Source organism: Vicugna pacos, unplaced genomic scaffold (assembly GCF_048564905.1).
Source record: "Vicugna pacos unplaced genomic scaffold, VicPac4 scaffold_192, whole genome shotgun sequence".
In the NCBI taxonomy this organism is placed as follows: domain Eukaryota; kingdom Metazoa; phylum Chordata; class Mammalia; order Artiodactyla; family Camelidae; genus Vicugna; species Vicugna pacos.
In genome coordinates this window covers 2119486-2139333 of record NW_027328871.1, presented here as the reverse complement: position 1 = coordinate 2139333, position 19848 = coordinate 2119486, and the positions used below count along the sequence as shown (strand labels likewise).

The window sequence follows — 19848 nt, the reverse complement described above, 5'->3', positions numbered from 1 at the left end:
TACGAGAATGGCAAGCCCCTCCTAGAACCAGAGTTCCTCCAGCTTCACACTCTGTGAACAACAGTGATCTCCTTAAAGGTCAAATAGTCTCGACTGAAATATTTAGGGATTGAATGCTTACCTCCCACAAAGAAACGATGGCCTTCCACTAGATTCCGCAAATGCTGGGTTTATGTCTTCTCTGGGGTGAAGGGAGTGTGGTAAGTGAGGGGAATCTTTGACTGAACTTGAATATGTATTAGGCCTCCGTTTTTCAAGACAGTCTAGGTAAATATTAGAATCAGATAGTGAACTGAACTGTAAAAGTCGCCAATGACATCAAAATCACAGCTATGTGGACAGTCTTTCACTTGAGTCAAGCCCCCGGGGCACTATATCATGGGGTGCAGACTTGGTTGCGTTCAATTGCTTTACCCAACATGATCAGTTATTTAAGGTTTCTCATCACTAATAGGAGAACACCTGGTTCTCAATAGCCTACAATAGCTGCAGCAGGGTTCCCTGAGCTATAATGCCTCTAGGTGCTTTTGGATTCAAACCTAAATGTATTTATTTGGTTTGTGTTCTCTTGTATTTTCCTAGAGAGGGATGTTACCCCTTGAAATGCCAACACTGGCCAGTAGGTGTCATTGGGAGTAAAGGGCACCAAATGCACTAGTGAATCCAAGGTTGGGGGTTATTTCATATTTCCAATAGGTATTTCATGGTTCCTGTTGGTTTCGGAGGCTTCAACAGGAAAGAGTTGACATGACCCCTTTAACAGTTTGGACCGCTAGTTTGCATTCTATCTGTCTAGGTTTTCCTTAGTGCTGACAAAATGTTACCAAAATTGACAAGTCTGGCTTCTAGGTCGATTTAGTATGTTTCAAAAGCTAACTTCATTTTCGTATAACTCCCTAAACATGTAAACCGATTCTATTAAACTTGTTAAAGCCTGCAAATGAGATGTCAACACAATGTCAAAACTGGAGTCTTCGGACAATCCCTCCCACCATGGCTGTATAGAAACAAAGAGCAAAACAAAAATCACATTTCTGTGAAATGAATCTGGAAAGTGTTGATTCATCGATGCCCAGTTGGCAGAGAAGCAGTGCGACCTGCGCTCACTCGCTCCCATGTACACAGCAATGGAAATATCCACTCACCCAGCCCTTGGCACAGGACACTTGCAGAAGAGAGGTCTGTTACTTCCAAAGACAGGATGAGGCCTCAGAACACCTGGAAGCAGGAGAAGGCAAAGCAGGGAATGGAAACCAGTGCAGGGTCTGACCCCTGGTGATGGAGCAGCAAAGGTGAAACTCTCTTTAACTTGGACGCACACTCTCAAGTGGACAGGAGACATGGGATTGAAGGTGATGTGCTGAGTGTTAGAAGAGTGCACAGCAGACGCTTGGCTGGCAGAACTCAAAGAAACCAGCACAAAATATCCCCAAAGTTGATTCTGAGACCAAGATCCGAGCTGCCAAATTTGAGGAAGCAGAGGCAGCGGTCAGTGAGGAATAGGGCTATGGATGATGGCACACGATGGTTCTCAGGGATCTAGAGTGGGTTGTGGGATGTGGTGGGTCTATCAAGAGAGCAAACCCACCAGTGACACCAATGAGAAAGCAACTACACTGGCGTGCGCGGTTGAGATTATCTATATGTCCCATGGCTACACACAGTGAATCTGCAGGGCCAGGGACCAATTGGGCATTTGGCCAATAGAGCACGTGTGGGGCTGAATCATAGATATCATGCATCGGGTCTGAGGGATCCAGGGGGCCTTCACTTTGAAATCAGAATGAAAAGCCTTAGGATCTGCTACATTCATAACCTGCTCTAGGATTATGGTTTGATTCGAGGCACAGGGTGCACAACAGCTCTCTGGTTGCCTTCGTGCACCCGTGCCACAAGGACGAGAGGACAAGAAAGAGAGGTCCAAGTCCACAGCGTGAGAAGTGGAAGCATTTCCTTCAGCATTATCTCCCAAAAGCCGATGCTACATTTTGGATGGCACCGGCACGGTACGGCACCGAGGACACCAAGGTCGGTCTGCGGGATCTTTCCAGCAGGCCCTGATGTGTGACATCCATAGATCTGCTTCCACTGGTGTTTCTGTAGACAGAGAAGCTCTGGGAAGGACTGGTTTCACTGGGACATTCCCGTGGCACTACAAAGCACAAACGCACTCTCAGTTGGCTGTTTTGGAAACGCTCCAAAATGACACAGAGCAGAATGCAGAGCTGAGAACTTTAGAAGCTTCATTTCCACAAGAGGAAGTGTCCTGTGCACTTTCAGAATTGTGAGATAAGCGTAATCAAAAGGAGTTTATGCTAATCGAAATAGTATGCGGTGTTCATCCAAACAAAGGCAACACCAGCAATTGGAGGGGTACCAGGCAACACACACAGGAACAGGACATGGCATCAATGTCTAGGAGAAATTGTCCTCACAGGAATCCCATGGAATTGCGCAGAGCCAAGAGTCTAACGTTTTCACTTAACAAAGCCCTACAAGTCTACATTAGATACCTGATATTACCTGACCAGTGGAGATGAAGAAGTACAGTAAAAGAAGCAGGAAGTTCCATTTTCAGTTCCAAAGAGATTGAAGGCCCAAAAGATAAGCTTTCACACAACTAGACTGCAAAACTCTATCCAGAGCAAGTATTGAAAACGGAGGTGAGGGAATCCCTGAAAAACAACAGTGTCTCAGAATCACAAAAGGCAGAATGCCAGAAAAGGGGAAGAGAAAGTCGAAAGACGAGCCAAATAATATCAGAAAACTCAATGGATGGGATCATATCAAGGCTAAGATTCAGTCCTAAGCAGACTACATAATGCAGAGGGACGCGTGAATGACTGTGAAGACAGGGGGACAGAAATCCCTCGTCAGAAACAGACATAGGAAAGCAAGTGCAAACCAATGAACACATTGCTGTTGAATCCTGGGGTAAGACAAGGCATGAAAGACTAGGATTCGTAAGAGTCCCAGATGGAAAAGCAAGAGAGAAAGAAACACAAAATTTCTGAAAAGTGATCTGTCGAAAAATCAGACTGAAACTTGCTGAAAGCCAAGAGAGAATCATCTATGCGAATTCAGGAAGTACACAGCATCCAAAGGAGGTGGAATCCCAATAGACCTACCAGCAGCTGAAGGAGTCAAATCAACAAAGTTCATGAGCATCCCAGTGATTTAAAATGCGCCTGGAGGAAAACAACATAGTCCCAAGACAACCTCCAGAGGGGTTTCAGCTGATATCTCGGCAGCCATATTGCAGGAGAGGGAGGAGTGCCAGGACATAGACCACATCCTGAATGGCCAAATGCTGCCATCTAGGGTAGCCTAGGCCACATGACCGCCATTTCTAATAACGGCAGAGCTAGAGAATTCCACAGACCGGCCAATCTTAAAAGAATTCAGCAGTTCCAACCTTATCCTAAAAGAAAGGTTGAGAATCCTCCCCTGAATAGAAAAGCAGCAAGATGAAATGGAAAGAAGAAAACCAGTATTGGAAATGCAAGAAGAGCATGAGTGGCAAAAAGAAACAAGAAGAAGGCAAGGAGGACATCAAATCCCTAAAGATGGGAGAGGGAAGCAGGAAGTCCTAGGTGATTGGAAGCACTATCTTAAGTGAATCAGCTTATATGACTCTCTGTTGGAAGCCAACGGAGAGATGCATGGACTGACGTGATTGCAAAACAAACGAGAAGCAGACCAACAAAGAATCAAACCAACAAACAAGCACCCAAAGGGTACGGTTGGCTGACAGATACCAAGGGAACCATGATTATTCGAAAGAAAATACTCAAGGTGATGTCAAGAATCATTCAGCCCGCATCGACCCAGTATCGCGGCTTGCATGTACTCAGCACACTTGTATTCGGAAATCAGAGGCGTGCATTTATATTCGTAAGTATTGATTCATAAGAGCATATCGTGACCTACCCAAATGCCGATTTGGAGTCAAATGGATTCCTAGTCCGTGATATAGACTTGCAAGTCTTCCAACAGGATGAATGAATGCCATATTCTACCCTACGTTGAGAAGAATTGGCATAAGCCTATCACAAAGACAAGTGGCTCTGCAAAAGTGTACTAAGTGCAAATGAGACAGACAGTAAAGTGCACATTGGGGTTGGTTTCATTTCTAGGAATTTCAGCCCCCATGAAACCAATGGATCCATGTCCTGAGAGTGCGGGGGCTTCAGCAGAAATCAACCGACGGATATGTATTCCGGGTGTCCGGATGTTACAGGAACAATAGTTTCCTGTAGTGGGTCTCTGTGTACTGTGAACTCTTAGACAGTTTAAAGACGTGTGAAATAAATCAACTGAAAATGGACACACCTCCCTCCGTTGGTACTGTGCATAGAGATCTGAACAAAAGGGAAGAGGGAAGAACAAAGGCCCATGGGACGCTAGTGGGTAGAATCACATTTACCTTAGGAACCTCTCGTCGGGTGCAGCCCCTCCCCCAACACTGACAAGATGCAGCAGCCATTGGGGATGGCAGTTAGCGGTTGGATTCCAGGTGGAATGTTGGTGTGTACCGCGAGGCTTGTTGTGGCTGGTGGATCCTAGGTAACCGGGCAGAGTTCTGTGGGTGGATCAGTGTGATGGAGGGGCTGCCGCCCTCTGTGGAGCTTGGCTTAGGTCTTTGGTCCGGGAAGCTGTGTCAGTTCTAGATACTGCTGCTGCCCAAAGACCTGAGTTCATGGGTCAGTTTCCAGAACCTGAAAGGGCAGACAGTGGAAGATCTGCCTGTCATCAGCTTACTGGTGAGGCTCCGAGGTACTGTCAGACTTGCCCAGTCCTGGTGAAGTCGACTTTATGGGAGACACGAAGAGAAGCTGGCCGAAAAGCTGGCTGCACGGATTGAGGAGAGATGCGAACACACTGATGAGAGATGTTGTGCTACAGTGGAGAATACTGGCCTGGAGACAGCTGTAGAGGATACCAGGCTCGAAAGACATTCATGAGACATATTGAACCTCGCTGATCCTGGCAGAAACCTACGGAGTGCCAACGTGGACTTGAGGAAGTTCCTCGATTCTCTGCTCCAAGAACGGGTCCAAGATCCCTGACGTCTAAAAGAGAAGAGATGGCCGAGATAATCAAAACGCTCATGTTCTTGGAAGAGGTCGTGAGAATCCACACGTCCCAAGGGGCATTTCCAAGCCCTTCAGACCAAAATGCAAAAAGCCCAGGGAAGCCTTTTCCCAGGTTGGGGCCTAGCTATCAAGCACTTGCTCTTCCCTCCCCTCTACTCAGGCATCCATTTGAAGGATCAGTACCTGAGCTGCAATGAAGCCAGTACGAGAATGGCAAGCCCCTCCTAGAACCAGAGTTCCTCCAGCTTCACACTCTGTGAGCAACAGTGATCTCCTTAAAGGTCAAATAGTCTCGACTGAAATATATAGGGATTGAATACTTACCTCCCACAAAGAAACGATGGCCTTCCACTAGATTCCGCAAATGCTGGGTTTATGTCTTCTCTGGGGTGAAGGGAGTGTGGTAAGTGAGGGGAATCTTTGACTGAACTTGAATATGTATTAGGCCTCCGTTTTTCAAGACAGTCTAGGTAAATATTAGAATCAGATAGTGAACTGAACTGTAAAAGTCGCCAATGACATTAAAGACACAGCTATGTGGACAGTCTTTCACTTGAGTCAAGCCCCCGGGGGCACTATATCATGGGGTGCAGACTTGGTTGCGTTCAATTGCTTTACCCAACATGATCAGATGGTTAAGGTTTCTCATCACTGATAGGAGAACACCTGGTTCTCAATAGCCTAGCATAGCTGCAGCAGGGTTCCCTGAGCTATAATGCCTCTAGGTGCTTTTGGATTCAAACCTAAATGTATTTATTTGGTTTGTGTTCTCTTGTATTTTCCTAGAGAGGGATGTTACCCCTTGAAATGCCAACACTGGCCAGTAGGTGTCATTGGGAGTAAAGGGCACCACATGCACTAGTGAATCCAAGGTTGGGGGTTATTTCATGTTTCCAATAGGTATTTCATGGTTCCTGTTGGTTTCGGAGGCTTCAACAGGAAAGAGTTGACATGACCCCTTTAACAGTTTGGACCGCTAGTTTGCATTCTATCTGTCTAGGTTTTCCTTAGTGCTGACAAAATGTTACCAAAATTGACAAGTCTGGCTTCTAGGTCGATTTAGTATGTTTCAAAAGTTAACTTCATTTTCGTATAACTCCCTAAACATGTAAGTCGTTTCTATTAAACTTGTTAAAGCCTGCAAATGAGATATCAACACAATGTCAAAACTGGAGTCTTCGGACAATCCCTCCCACCATGGCTGTATAGAAACAAAGAGCAAAACGAAAATCACATTTCTGTGAAGTGAATCTGGAAAGTGTTGATTCATCGATGCCCAGTTGGCAGAGAAGCAGTGCGACCTGCGCTCACTCGCTCCCATGTACACAGCAATGGAAATATCCACTCACCCAGCCCTTGGCACAGGACACTTGCAGAAGAGAGGTCTGTTACTTCCAAAGACAGGATGAGGCCTCAGAACACCTGGAAGCAGGAGAAGACAAAGCAGGGAATGGAAACCAGTGCAGGGTCTGACCCCTGGTGATGGAGCAGCAAAGGTGAATCTCTCTTTAACTTGGACGCACACTCTCAAGTGGACAGGAGACATGGGATTGAAGGTGATGTGCTGAGTGTTAGAAGAGTGCACAGCAGACCCTTGGCTGGCAGAACTCAAAGAAACCAGCACAAAATATCCCCAAAGTTGATTCTGAGACCAAGATCCGAGCTGCCAAATTTGAGGTAGCAGAGGCAGCGGTCAGTGAGGAATAGGGCTATGGATGATGGCACACGATGGTTCTCAGGGATCTAGAGTGGGTTGTGGGATGTGGTGGGTCTATCAAGAGAGCAAACCCACCAGTGACACCAATGAGAAAGCAACTACACTGGCGTGCGCGGTTGAGATTATCTATATGTCCCATGGCTACACACAGTGAATCTGCAGGGCCAGGGACCAATTGGGCATTTGGCCAATAGAGCACGTGTGGGGCTGAATCATAGATATCATGCATCGGGTCTGAGGGATCCAGGGGGCCTTCACTTTGAAATCAGAATGAAAAGCCTTAGGATCTGCTACATTCATAACCTGCTCTAGGATTATGGTTTGATTCGAGGCACAGGGTGCGCAACAGCTCTCTGGTTGCCTTCGTGCACCCGTGCCACAAGGACGAGAGGACAAGAAAGAGAGGTCCAAGTCCACAGCGTGAGAAGTGGAAGCATTTCCTTCAGCATTATCTCCCAAAAGCCGATGCTACATTTTGGATGGCACCGGCACGGTACGGCACCGAGGACACCAAGGTCGGTCTGCGGGATCTTTCCAGCAGGCCCTGATGTGTGACATCCATAGATCTGCTTCCACTGGTGTTTCTGTAGACAGAGAAGCTCTGGGAAGGACTGGTTTCACTGGGACATTCCCGTGGCACTACAAAGCACAAACGCACTCTCAGTTGGCTGTTTTGGAAACACTCCAAAATGACACAGAGCAGAATGCAGAGCTGAGAACTTTAGAAGCTTCATTTCCACAAGAGGAAGTGTCCTGTGCACTTTCAGAATTGTGAGATAAGCGTAATCAAAAGGAGTTTATGCTAATCGAAATAGTATGGGGTGTTCATCCAAACAAAGGCAACACCAGCAATTGGAGGGGTACCAGGCAACACACACAGGAACAGGACATGGCATCAATGTCTAGGAGAAATTGTCCTCACAGGAATCCCATGGAATTGCGCAGAGCCAAGAGTCTAAAGTTTTCACTTAACAAAGCCCTACAAGTCTACATTAGATACCTGATATTACCTGACCAGTGGAGATGAAGAAGTACAGTAAAAGAAGCAGGAAGTTCCATTTTCAGTTCCAAAGAGATTGAAGGCCCAAAAGATAAGCTTTCACACAACTAGACTGCAAAACTCTATCCAGAGCAAGTATTGAAAACGGAGGTGAGGGAATCCCTGAAAAACAACAGTGTCTCAGAATCACAAAAGGCAGAATGCCAGAAAAGGGGAAGAGAAAGTCGAAAGACGAGCCAAATAATATCAGAAAACTCAATGGATGGGATCATATCAAGGCTAAGATTCAGTCCTAAGCAGACTACATAATGCAGAGGGACGCGTGAATGACTGTGAAGACAGGGGGACAGAAATCCCTCGTCAGAAACAGACATAGGAAAGCAAGTGCAAACCAATGAACACATTGCTGTTGAATCCTGGGGTAAGACAAGGCATGAAAGACTAGGATTCGTAAGAGTCCCAGATGGAAAAGCAAGAGAGAAAGAAACACAAAATTTCTGAAAAGTGATCTGTCGAAAAATCAGACTGAAACTTGCTGAAAGCCAAGAGAGAATCATCTATGCGAATTCAGGAAGTACACAGCATCCAAAGGAGGTGGAATCCCAATAGACCTACCAGCAGCTGAAGGAGTCAAATCAACAAAGTTCATGAGCATCCCAGTGATTTAAAATGCGCCTGGAGGAAAACAACATAGTCCCAAGACAACCTCCAGAGGGGTTTCAGCTGATATCTCGGCAGCCATATTGCAGGAGAGGGAGGAGTGCCAGGACATAGACCACATCCTGAATGGCCAAATGCTGCCATCTAGGGTAGCCTAGGCCACATGACCGCCATTTCTAATAACGGCAGAGCTAGAGAATTCCACAGACCGGCCAATCTTAAAAGAATTCAGCACTTCCAACCTTATCCTAAAAGAAAGGTTGAGAATCCTCCCCTGAATAGAAAAGCAGCAAGATGAAATGGAAAGAAGAAAACCAGTATTGGAAATGCAAGAAGAGCATGAGTGGCAAAAAGAAATAAGAAGAAGGCAAGGAGGACATCAAATCCCTAAAGATGGGAGAGGGAAGCAGGAAGTCCTAGGTGATTGGAAGCACTATCTTAAGTGAATCAGCTTATATGACTCTCTGTTGGAAGCCAACGGAGAGATGCATGGCCTGACGTGATTGCAAAACAAACGAGAAGCAGACCAACAAAGAATCAAACCAACAAACAAGCACCCAAAGGGTACGGTTGGCTGACAGATACCAAGGGAACCATGATTATTCGAAAGAAAATACTCAAGGTGATGTCAAGGATCATTCAGCACGCATCGACCCAGTATCGCGGCTTGCATGTACTCAGCACACTTGTATTCGGAAATCAGAGGCGTGCATTTATATTCGTAAGTATTGATTCATAAGTGCATATCGTGACCTACCCAAATGCCGATTTGGAGTCAAATGGATTCCTAGTCCGTGATATAGACTTGCAAGTCTTCCAACAGGATGAATGAATGCCATATTCTACCCTACGTCGAGAAGAAATGGCATAAGCCTATCACAAAGACAATTAGCTCTGCAAAAGTGTACTAAGTGCAAAAGAGACAGACAGTAAAGTGCACATTGGGGTTGGTTTCATTTCTAGGAATTTCAGCCCCCATGAAACCAATGGATCCATGTCCTGATAGTGCGGGGATTTTCAGCAGAAATCAACCGACGGATATGTATTCCGGGTGTCCGGATGTTACAGGAACAATAGTTTCCTGTAGTGGGTCTCTGTGTACTGTGAACTCTTAGACAGTTTAAAGACGTGTGAAATAAATCAACTGAAAATGGACACACTTCCCTCCGTTGGTACTTTGCATAGAGATCTGAACAAAAGGGAAGAGGGAAGAACAAAGGCCCATGGGACGCTAGTGGGTAGAATCACATTTACCTTAGGAACCTCTCGTCGGGTGCAGCCCCTCCCCCAACACTGACAAGATGCAGCAGCCATTGGGGATGGCAGTTAGCGGTTGGATTCCAGGTGGAATGTTGGTGTGTACCACGAGGCTTGTTGTGGCTGGTGGATCCTAGGTAACCGGGCAGAGTTCTGTGGGTGGATCAGTGTGATGGAGGGGCTGCCGCCCTCTGTGGAGCTTGGCTTAGGTCTTTGGTCCGGGAAGCTGTGTCAGTTCTAGATACTGCTGCTGCCCAAAGACCTGAGTTCATGGGTCAGTTTCCAGAACCTGAAAGGGCAGACAGTGGAAGATCTGCCTGTCATCAGCTTACTGGTGAGGCTCCGAGGTACTGTCAGACTTGCCCAGCCCTGGTGAAGTCGACTTTATGGGAGACACGAAGAGAAGCTGGCCGAAAAGCTGGCTGCACGGATTGAGGAGAGATGCGAACACACTGATGAGAGATGATGTGCTACAGTGGAGAATACTGGCCTGAAGACAGCTGTAGAGGATACCAGGCTCGAAAGAAATTCATGAGACATATTGAACCTCGCTGATCCTGGCAGAAACCTACGGAGTGCCAACGTGGACTTGAGGAAGTTCCTCGATTCTCTGCTCCAAGAACGGGTCCAAGATCCCTGACGTCTAAAAGAGAAGAGATGGCCGAGATGATCAAAACGCTCATGTTCTTGGAAGAGGTCGTGAGAATCCACACGTCCCAAGGGGCATTTCCAAGCCCTTCAGACCAAAATGCAAAAAGCCCAGGGAAGCCTTTTCCCAGGTTGGGGCCTAGCTATCAAGCACTTGCTCTTCCCTCCCCTCTACTCAGGCATCCATTTGAAGGATCAGTACCTGAGCTGCAATGAAGCCAGTACGAGAATGGCAAGCCCCTCCTAGAACCAGAGTTCCTCCAGCTTCACACTCTGTGAACAACAGTGATCTCCTTAAAGGTCAAATAGTCTCGACTGAAATATTTAGGGATTGAATGCTTACCTCCCACAAAGAAACGATGGCCTTCCACTAGATTCCGCAAATGCTGGGTTTATGTCTTCTCTGGGGTGAAGGGAGTGTGGTAAGTGAGGGGAATCTTTGACTGAACTTGAATATGTATTAGGCCTCCGTTTTTCAAGACAGTCTAGGTAAATATTAGAATCAGATAGTGAACTGAACTGTAAAAGTCGCCAATGACATCAAAATCACAGCTATGTGGACAGTCTTTCACTTGAGTCAAGCCCCCGGGGCACTATATCATGGGGTGCAGACTTGGTTGCGTTCAATTGCTTTACCCAACATGATCAGTTATTTAAGGTTTCTCATCACTAATAGGAGAACACCTGGTTCTCAATAGCCTACAATAGCTGCAGCAGGGTTCCCTGAGCTATAATGCCTCTAGGTGCTTTTGGATTCAAACCTAAATGTATTTATTTGGTTTGTGTTCTCTTGTATTTTCCTAGAGAGGGATGTTACCCCTTGAAATGCCAACACTGGCCAGTAGGTGTCATTGGGAGTAAAGGGCACCAAATGCACTAGTGAATCCAAGGTTGGGGGTTATTTCATATTTCCAATAGGTATTTCATGGTTCCTGTTGGTTTCGGAGGCTTCAACAGGAAAGAGTTGACATGACCCCTTTAACAGTTTGGACCGCTAGTTTGCATTCTATCTGTCTAGGTTTTCCTTAGTGCTGACAAAATGTTACCAAAATTGACAAGTCTGGCTTCTAGGTCGATTTAGTATGTTTCAAAAGCTAACTTCATTTTCGTATAACTCCCTAAACATGTAAACCGATTCTATTAAACTTGTTAAAGCCTGCAAATGAGATGTCAACACAATGTCAAAACTGGAGTCTTCGGACAATCCCTCCCACCATGGCTGTATAGAAACAAAGAGCAAAACAAAAATCACATTTCTGTGAAATGAATCTGGAAAGTGTTGATTCATCGATGCCCAGTTGGCAGAGAAGCAGTGCGACCTGCGCTCACTCGCTCCCATGTACACAGCAATGGAAATATCCACTCACCCAGCCCTTGGCACAGGACACTTGCAGAAGAGAGGTCTGTTACTTCCAAAGACAGGATGAGGCCTCAGAACACCTGGAAGCAGGAGAAGGCAAAGCAGGGAATGGAAACCAGTGCAGGGTCTGACCCCTGGTGATGGAGCAGCAAAGGTGAAACTCTCTTTAACTTGGACGCACACTCTCAAGTGGACAGGAGACATGGGATTGAAGGTGATGTGCTGAGTGTTAGAAGAGTGCACAGCAGACGCTTGGCTGGCAGAACTCAAAGAAACCAGCACAAAATATCCCCAAAGTTGATTCTGAGACCAAGATCCGAGCTGCCAAATTTGAGGTAGCAGAGGCAGCGGTCAGTGAGGAATAGGGCTATGGATGATGGCACACGATGGTTCTCAGGGATCTAGAGTGGGTTGTGGGATGTGGTGGGTCTATCAAGAGAGCAAACCCACCAGTGACACCAATGAGAAAGCAACTACACTGGCGTGCGCGGTTGAGATTATCTATATGTCCCATGGCTATACACAGTGAATCTGCAGGGCCAGGGACCAATTGGGCATTTGGCCAATAGAGCACATGTGGGGCTGAATCATAGATATCATGCATCGGGTCTGAGGGATCCAGGGGGCCTTCACTTTGAAATCAGAATGAAAAGCCTTAGGATCTGCTACATTCATAACCTGCTCTAGGATTATGGTTTGATTCGAGGCACAGGGTGCGCAACAGCTCTCTGGTTGCCTTCGTGCACCCGTGCCACAAGGACGAGAGGACAAGAAAGAGAGGTCCAAGTCCACAGCGTGAGAAGTGGAAGCATTTCCTTCAGCATTATCTCCCAAAAGCCGATGCTACATTTTGGATGGCACCGGCACGGTACGGCACCGAGGACACCAAGGTCGGTCTGCGGGATCTTTCCAGCAGGCCCTGATGTGTGACATCCATAGATCTGCTTCCACTGGTGTTTCTGTAGACAGAGAAGCTCTGGGAAGGACTGGTTTCACTGGGACATTCCCGTGGCACTACAAAGCACAAACGCACTCTCAGTTGGCTGTTTTGGAAACACTCCAAAATGACACAGAGCAGAATGCAGAGCTGAGAACTTTAGAAGCTTCATTTCCACAAGAGGAAGTGTCCTGTGCACTTTCAGAATTGTGAGATAAGCGTAATCAAAAGGAGTTTATGCTAATCGAAATAGTATGGGGTGTTCATCCAAACAAAGGCAACACCAGCAATTGGAGGGGTACCAGGCAACACACACAGGAACAGGACATGGCATCAATGTCTAGGAGAAATTGTCCTCACAGGAATCCCATGGAATTGCGCAGAGCCAAGAGTCTAAAATTTTCACTTAACAAAGCCCTACAAGTCTACATTAGATACCTGATATTACCTGACCAGTGGAGATGAAGAAGTACAGTAAAAGAAGCAGGAAGTTCCATTTTCAGTTCCAAAGAGATTGAAGGCCCAAAAGATAAGCTTTCACACAACTAGACTGCAAAACTCTATCCAGAGCAATTATTGAAAACGGAGGTGAGGGAATCCCTGAAAAACAACAGTGTCTCAGAATCACAAAAGGCAGAATGCCAGAAAAGGGGAAGAGAAAGTCGAAAGACGAGCCAAATAATATCAGAAAACTCAATGGTTGGGATCATATCAAGGCTAAGATTCAGTCCTAAGCAGACTACATAATGCAGAGGGACGCGTGAATGACTGTGAAGACAGGGGGACAGAAATCCCTCGTCAGAAACAGACATAGGAAAGCAAGTGCAAACCAATGAACACATTGCTGTTGAATCCTGGGGTAAGACAAGGCATGAAAGACTAGGATTCGTAAGAGTCCCAGATGGAAAAGCAAGAGAGAAAGAAACACAAAATTTCTGAAAAGTGATCTGTCGAAAAATCAGACTGAAACTTGCTGAAAGCCAAGAGAGAATCATCTATGCGAATTCAGGAAGTACACAGCATCCAAAGGAGGTGGAATCCCAATAGACCTACCAGCAGCTGAAGGAGTCAAATCAACAAAGTTCATGAGCATCCCAGTGATTTAAAATGCGCCTGGAGGAAAACAACATAGTCCCAAGACAACCTCCAGAGGGGTTTCAGCTGATATCTCGGCAGCCATATTGCAGGAGAGGGAGGAGTGCCAGGACATAGACCACATCCTGAATGGCCAAATGCTGCCATCTAGGGTAGCCTAGGCCACATGACCGCCATTTCTAATAACGGCAGAGCTAGAGAATTCCACAGACCGGCCAATCTTAAAAGAATTCAGCACTTCCAACCTTATCCTAAAAGAAAGGTTGAGAATCCTCCCCTGAATAGAAAAGCAGCAAGATGAAATGGAAAGAAGAAAACCAGTATTGGAAATGCAAGAAGAGCATGAGTGGCAAAAAGAAATAAGAAGAAGGCAAGGAGGACATCAAATCCCTAAAGATGGGAGAGGGAAGCAGGAAGTCCTAGGTGATTGGAAGCACTATCTTAAGTGAATCAGCTTATATGACTCTCTGTTGGAAGCCAACGGAGAGATGCATGGCCTGACGTGATTGCAAAACAAACGAGAAGCAGACCAACAAAGAATCAAACCAACAAACAAGCACCCAAAAGGTACGGTTGGCTGACAGATACCAAGGGAACCATGATTATTCGAAAGAAAATACTCAAGGTGATGTCAAGGATCATTCAGCACGCATCGACCCAGTATCGCGGCTTGCATGTACTCAGCACACTTGTATTCGGAAATCAGAGGCGTGCATTTATATTCGTAAGTATTGATTCATAAGTGCATATCGTGACCTACCCAAATGCCGATTTGGAGTCAAATGGATTCCTAGTCCGTGATATAGACTTGCAAGTCTTCCAACAGGATGAATGAATGCCATATTCTACCCTACGTCGAGAAGAAATGGCATAAGCCTATCACAAAGACAATTAGCTCTGCAAAAGTGTACTAAGTGCAAAAGAGACAGACAGTAAAGTGCACATTGGGGTTGGTTTCATTTCTAGGAATTTCAGCCCCCATGAAACCAATGGATCCATGTCCTGAGAGTGCGGGGATTTTCAGCAGAAATCAACCGACGGATATGTATTCCGGGTGTCCGGATGTTACAGGAACAATAGTTTCCTGTAGTGGGTCTCTGTGTACTGTGAACTCTTAGACAGTTTAAAGACGTGTGAAATAAATCAACTGAAAATGGACACACTTCCCTCCGTTGGTACTTTGCATAGAGATCTGAACAAAAGTGAAGAGGGAAGAACAAAGGCCCATGGGACGCTAGTGGGTAGAATCACATTTACCTTAGGAACCTCTAGTCGGGTGCAGCCCCTCCCCCAACACTGACAAGATGCAGCAGCCATTGGGGATGGCAGTTAGCGGTTGGATTCCAGGTGGAATGTTGGTGTGTACCACGAGGCTTGTTGTGGCTGGTGGATCCTAGGTAACCGGGCAGAGTTCTGTGGGTGGATCAGTGTGATGGAGGGGCTGCCGCCCTCTGTGGAGCTTGGCTTAGGTCTTTGGTCCGGGAAGCTGTGTCAGTTCTAGATACTGCTGCTGCCCAAAGACCTGAGTTCATGGGTCAGTTTCCAGAACCTGAAAGGGCAGACAGTGGAAGATCTGCCTGTCATCAGCTTACTGGTGAGGCTCCGAGGTACTGTCAGACTTGCCCAGCCCTGGTGAAGTCAACTTTATGGGAGACACGAAGAGAAGCTGGCCGAAAAGCTGGCTGCACGGATTGAGGAGAGATGCGAACACACTGATGAGAGATGATGTGCTACAGTGGAGAATACTGGCCTGAAGACAGCTGTAGAGGATACCAGGCTCGAAAGACATTCATGAGACATATTGAACCTCGCTGATCCTGGCAGAAACCTACGGAGTGCCAACGTGGACTTGAGGAAGTTCCTCGATTCTCTGCTCCAAGAACGGGTCCAAGATCCCTGACGTCTAAAAGAGAAGAGATGGCCGAGATGATCAAAACGCTCATGTTCTTGGAAGAGGTCGTGAGAATCCACACGTGCCAAGGGGCATTTCCAAGCACTTCAGACCAAAATGCAAAAAGCCCAGGGAAGCCTTTTCCCAGGTTGGGGCCTAGCTATCAAGCACTTGCTCTTCCCTCCCCTCTACTCAGGCATCCATTTGAAGGATCAGTACCTGAGCTGCAATGAAGCCAGTACGAGAATGGCAAGCCCCTCCTAGAACCAGAGTTCCTCCAGCTTCACACTCTGTGAACAACAGTGATCTCCTTAAAGGTCAAATAGTCTCGACTGAAATATTTATGGATTGAATGCTTACCTCCCACAAAAAACGATGGCCTTCCACTAGATTCTGCAAATGCTGGGTTTATGTCTTCTCTGGGGTGAAGGGAGTGTGGTAAGTGAGGGGAATCTTTGACTGAACTTGAATATGTATTAGGCCTCCGTTTTTCAAGACAGTCTAGGTAAATATTAGAATCAGATAGTGAACTGAACTGTAAAATTCGCCAATTACATCAAAATCACAGCTATGTGGACAGTCTTTCACTTGAGTCAAGCCCCCGGGGCACTATATCATGGGGTGCAGACTTGGTTGCGTTCAATTGCTTTACCCAACATGATCAGTTATTTAAGGTTTCTCATCACTAATAGGAGAACACCTGGTTCTCAATAGCCTACCATAGCTGCAGCAGGGTTCCCTGAGCTATAATGCCTCTAGGTGCTTTTGGATTCAAACCTAAATGTATTTATTTGGTTTGTGTTCTCTTGTATTTTCCTAGAGAGGGATGTTACCCCTTGAAATGCCAACACTGGCCAGTAGGTGTCATTGGGAGTAAAGGGCACCAAATGCACTAGTGAATCCAAGGTTGGGGGTTATTTCATATTTCCAATAGGTATTTCATGGTTCCTGTTGGTTTCGGAGGCTTCAACAGGAAAGAGTTGACATGACCCCTTTAACAGTTTGGACCGCTAGTTTGCATTCTATCTGTCTTGGTTTTCCTTAGTGCTGACAAAATGTTACCAAAATTGACAAGTCTGGCTTCTAGGTCGATTTAGTATGTTTCAAAAGCTAACTTCATTTTCGTATAACTCCCTAAACATGTAAACCGATTCTATTAAACTTGTTAAAGCCTGCAAATGAGATGTCAACACAATGTCAAAACTGGAGTCTTCGGACAATCCCTCCCACCATGGCTGTATAGAAACAAAGAGCAAAACAAAAATCACATTTCTGTGAAATGAATCTGGAAAGTGTTGATTCATCGATGCCCAGTTGGCAGAGAAGCAGTGCGACCTGCGCTCACTCGCTCCCATGTACACAGCAATGGAAATATCCACTCACCCAGCCCTTGGCACAGGACACTTGCAGAAGAGAGGTCTGTTACTTCCAAAGACAGGATGAGGCCTCAGAACACCTGGAAGCAGGAGAAGGCAAAGCAGGGAATGGAAACCAGTGCAGGGTCTGACCCCTGGTGATGGAGCAGCAAAGGTGAAACTCTCTTTAACTTGGACGCACACTCTCAAGTGGACAGGAGACATGGGATTGAAGGTGATGTGCTGAGTGTTAGAAGAGTGCACAGCAGACGCTTGGCTGGCAGAACTCAAAGAAACCAGCACAAAATATCCCCAAAGTTGATTCTGAGACCAAGATCCGAGCTGCCAAATTTGAGGTAGCAGAGGCAGCGGTCAGTGAGGAATAGGGCTATGGATGATGGCACACGATGGTTCTCAGGGATCTAGAGTGGGTTGTGGGATGTGGTGGGTCTATCAAGAGAGCAAACCCACCAGTGACACCAATGAGAAAGCAACTACACTGGCGTGCGCGGTTGAGATTATCTATATGTCCCATGGCTACACACAGTGAATCTGCAGGGTCAGGGACCAATTGGGCATTTGGCCAATAGAGCACATGTGGGGCTGAATCATAGATATCATGCATCGGGTCTGAGGGATCCAGGGGGCCTTCACTTTGAAATCAGAATGAAAAGCCTTAGGATCTGCTACATTCATAACCTGCTCTAGGATTATGGTTTGATTCGAGGCACAGGGTGCGCAACAGCTCTCTGGTTGCCTTCGTGCACCCGTGCCACAAGGACGAGAGGACAAGAAAGAGAGGTCCAAGTCCACAGCGTGAGAAGTGGAAGCATTTCCTTCAGCATTATCTCCCAAAAGCCGATGCTACATTTTGGATGGCACCGGCACGGTACGGCACCGAGGACACCAAGGTCGGTCTGCGGGATCTTTCCAGCAGGCCCTGATGTGTGACATCCATAGATCTGCTTCCACTGGTGTTTCTGTAGACAGAGAAGCTCTGGGAAGGACTGGTTTCACTGGGACATTCCCGTGGCACTACAAAGCACAAACGCACTCTCAGTTGGCTGTTTTGGAAACACTCCAAAATGACACAGAGCAGAATGCAGAGCTGAGAACTTTAGAAGCTTCATTTCCACAAGAGGAAGTGTCCTGTGCACTTTCAGAATTGTGAGATAAGCGTAATCAAAAGGAGTTTATGCTAATCGAAATAGTATGGGGTGTTCATCCAAACAAAGGCAACACCAGCAATTGGAGGGGTACCAGGCAACACACAGAGGAACAGGACAAGGCATCAATGTCTAGGAGAAATTGTCCTCACAGGAATCCCATGGAATTGCGCAGATCCAAGAGTCTAACGTTTTCACTTATAAAAGCCCTACAAGTCTACATTAGATACCTGATATTACCTGACCAGTGGAGATGAAGAAGTACAGTAAAAGAAGCAGGAAGTTCCATTTTCAGTTCCAAAGAGATTGAAGGCCCAAAAGATAAGCTTTCACACAATTAGACTGCAAAACTCTATCCAGAGCAAGTATTGAAAACGGAGGTGAGGGAATCCCTGAAAAACAACAGTGTCTCAGAATCACAAAAGGCAGAATGCCAGAAAAGGGGAAGAGAAAGTCGAAAGACGAGCCAAATAATATCAGAAAACTCAATGGTTGGGATCATATCAAGGCTAAGATTCAGTCCTAAGCAGACTACATAATGCAGAGGGATGCGTGAATGACTGTGAAGACAGGGGGACAGAAATCCCTCGTCAGAAACAGACATAGGAAAGCAAGTGCAAACCAATGAACACATTGCTGTTGAATCCTGGGGTAAGACAAGGCATGAAAGACTAGGATTCGTAAGAGTCCCAGATGGAAAAGCAAGAGAGAAAGAAACACAAAATTTCTGAAAAGTGATCTGTCGAAAAATCAGACTGAAACTTGCTGAAAGCCAAGAGAGAATCATCTATGCGAATTCAGGAAGTACACAGCATCCAAAGGAGGTGGAATCCCAATAGACCTACCAGCAGCTGAAGGAGTCAAATCAACAAAGTTCATGAGCATCCCAGTGATTTAAAATGCGCCTGGAGGAAAACAACATAGTCCCAAGACAACCTCCAGAGGGGTTTCAGCTGATATCTCGGCAGCCATATTGCAGGAGAGGGAGGAGTGCCAGGACATAGACCACATCCTGAATGGCCAAATGCTGCCATCTAGAGTAGCCTAGGCCACATGACCGCCATTTCTAATAACGGCAGAGCTAGAGAATTCCACAGACCGGCCAATCTTAAAAGAATTCAGCACTTCCAACCTTATCCTAAAAGAAAGGTTGAGAATCCTCCCCTGAATAGAAAAGCAGCAAGATGAAATGGAAAGAAGAAAACCAGTATTGGAAATGCAAGAAGAGCATGAGTGGCAAAAAGAAACAAGAAGAAGGCATGGAGGACATCAAATCCCTAAAGATGGGAGAGGGAAGCAGGAAGTCCTAGGTGATTGGAAGCACTATCTTAAGTGAATCAGCTTATATGACTCTCTGTTGGAAGCCAACGGAGAGATGCATGGCCTGACGTGATTGCAAAACAAACGAGAAGCAGACCAACAAAGAATCAAACCAACAAACAAGCACCCAAAGGGTACGGTTGGCTGACAGATACCAAGGGAACCATGATTATTCGAAAGAAAATACTCAAGGTGATGTCAAGGATCATTCAGCCCGCATCGACTCAGTATCGCGGCTTGCATGTACTCAGCACACTTGTATTCGGAAATCAGAGGCGTGCATTTATATTCGTAAGTATTGATTCATAAGAGCATATCGTGACCTACCCAAATGCCGATTTGGAGT

General features: G+C 46.2%; 1 long non-coding RNA gene across 1 annotated transcript; it reads right to left on the bottom strand.

Annotated features, from left to right (window-relative positions):
- Positions 1-4806: 4806 nt before the first annotated feature.
- LOC140695253 (uncharacterized) lies at positions 4807-9831 on the bottom strand. Its single transcript, XR_012070948.1, has 3 exons — positions 9728-9831; positions 5280-5350; positions 4807-5072 (listed from the first exon to the last, which is right to left on the bottom strand). It is a non-coding gene; the product is annotated as an uncharacterized lncRNA (long non-coding RNA).
- Between the last annotated feature and the right edge of the window lie 10017 nt (positions 9832-19848).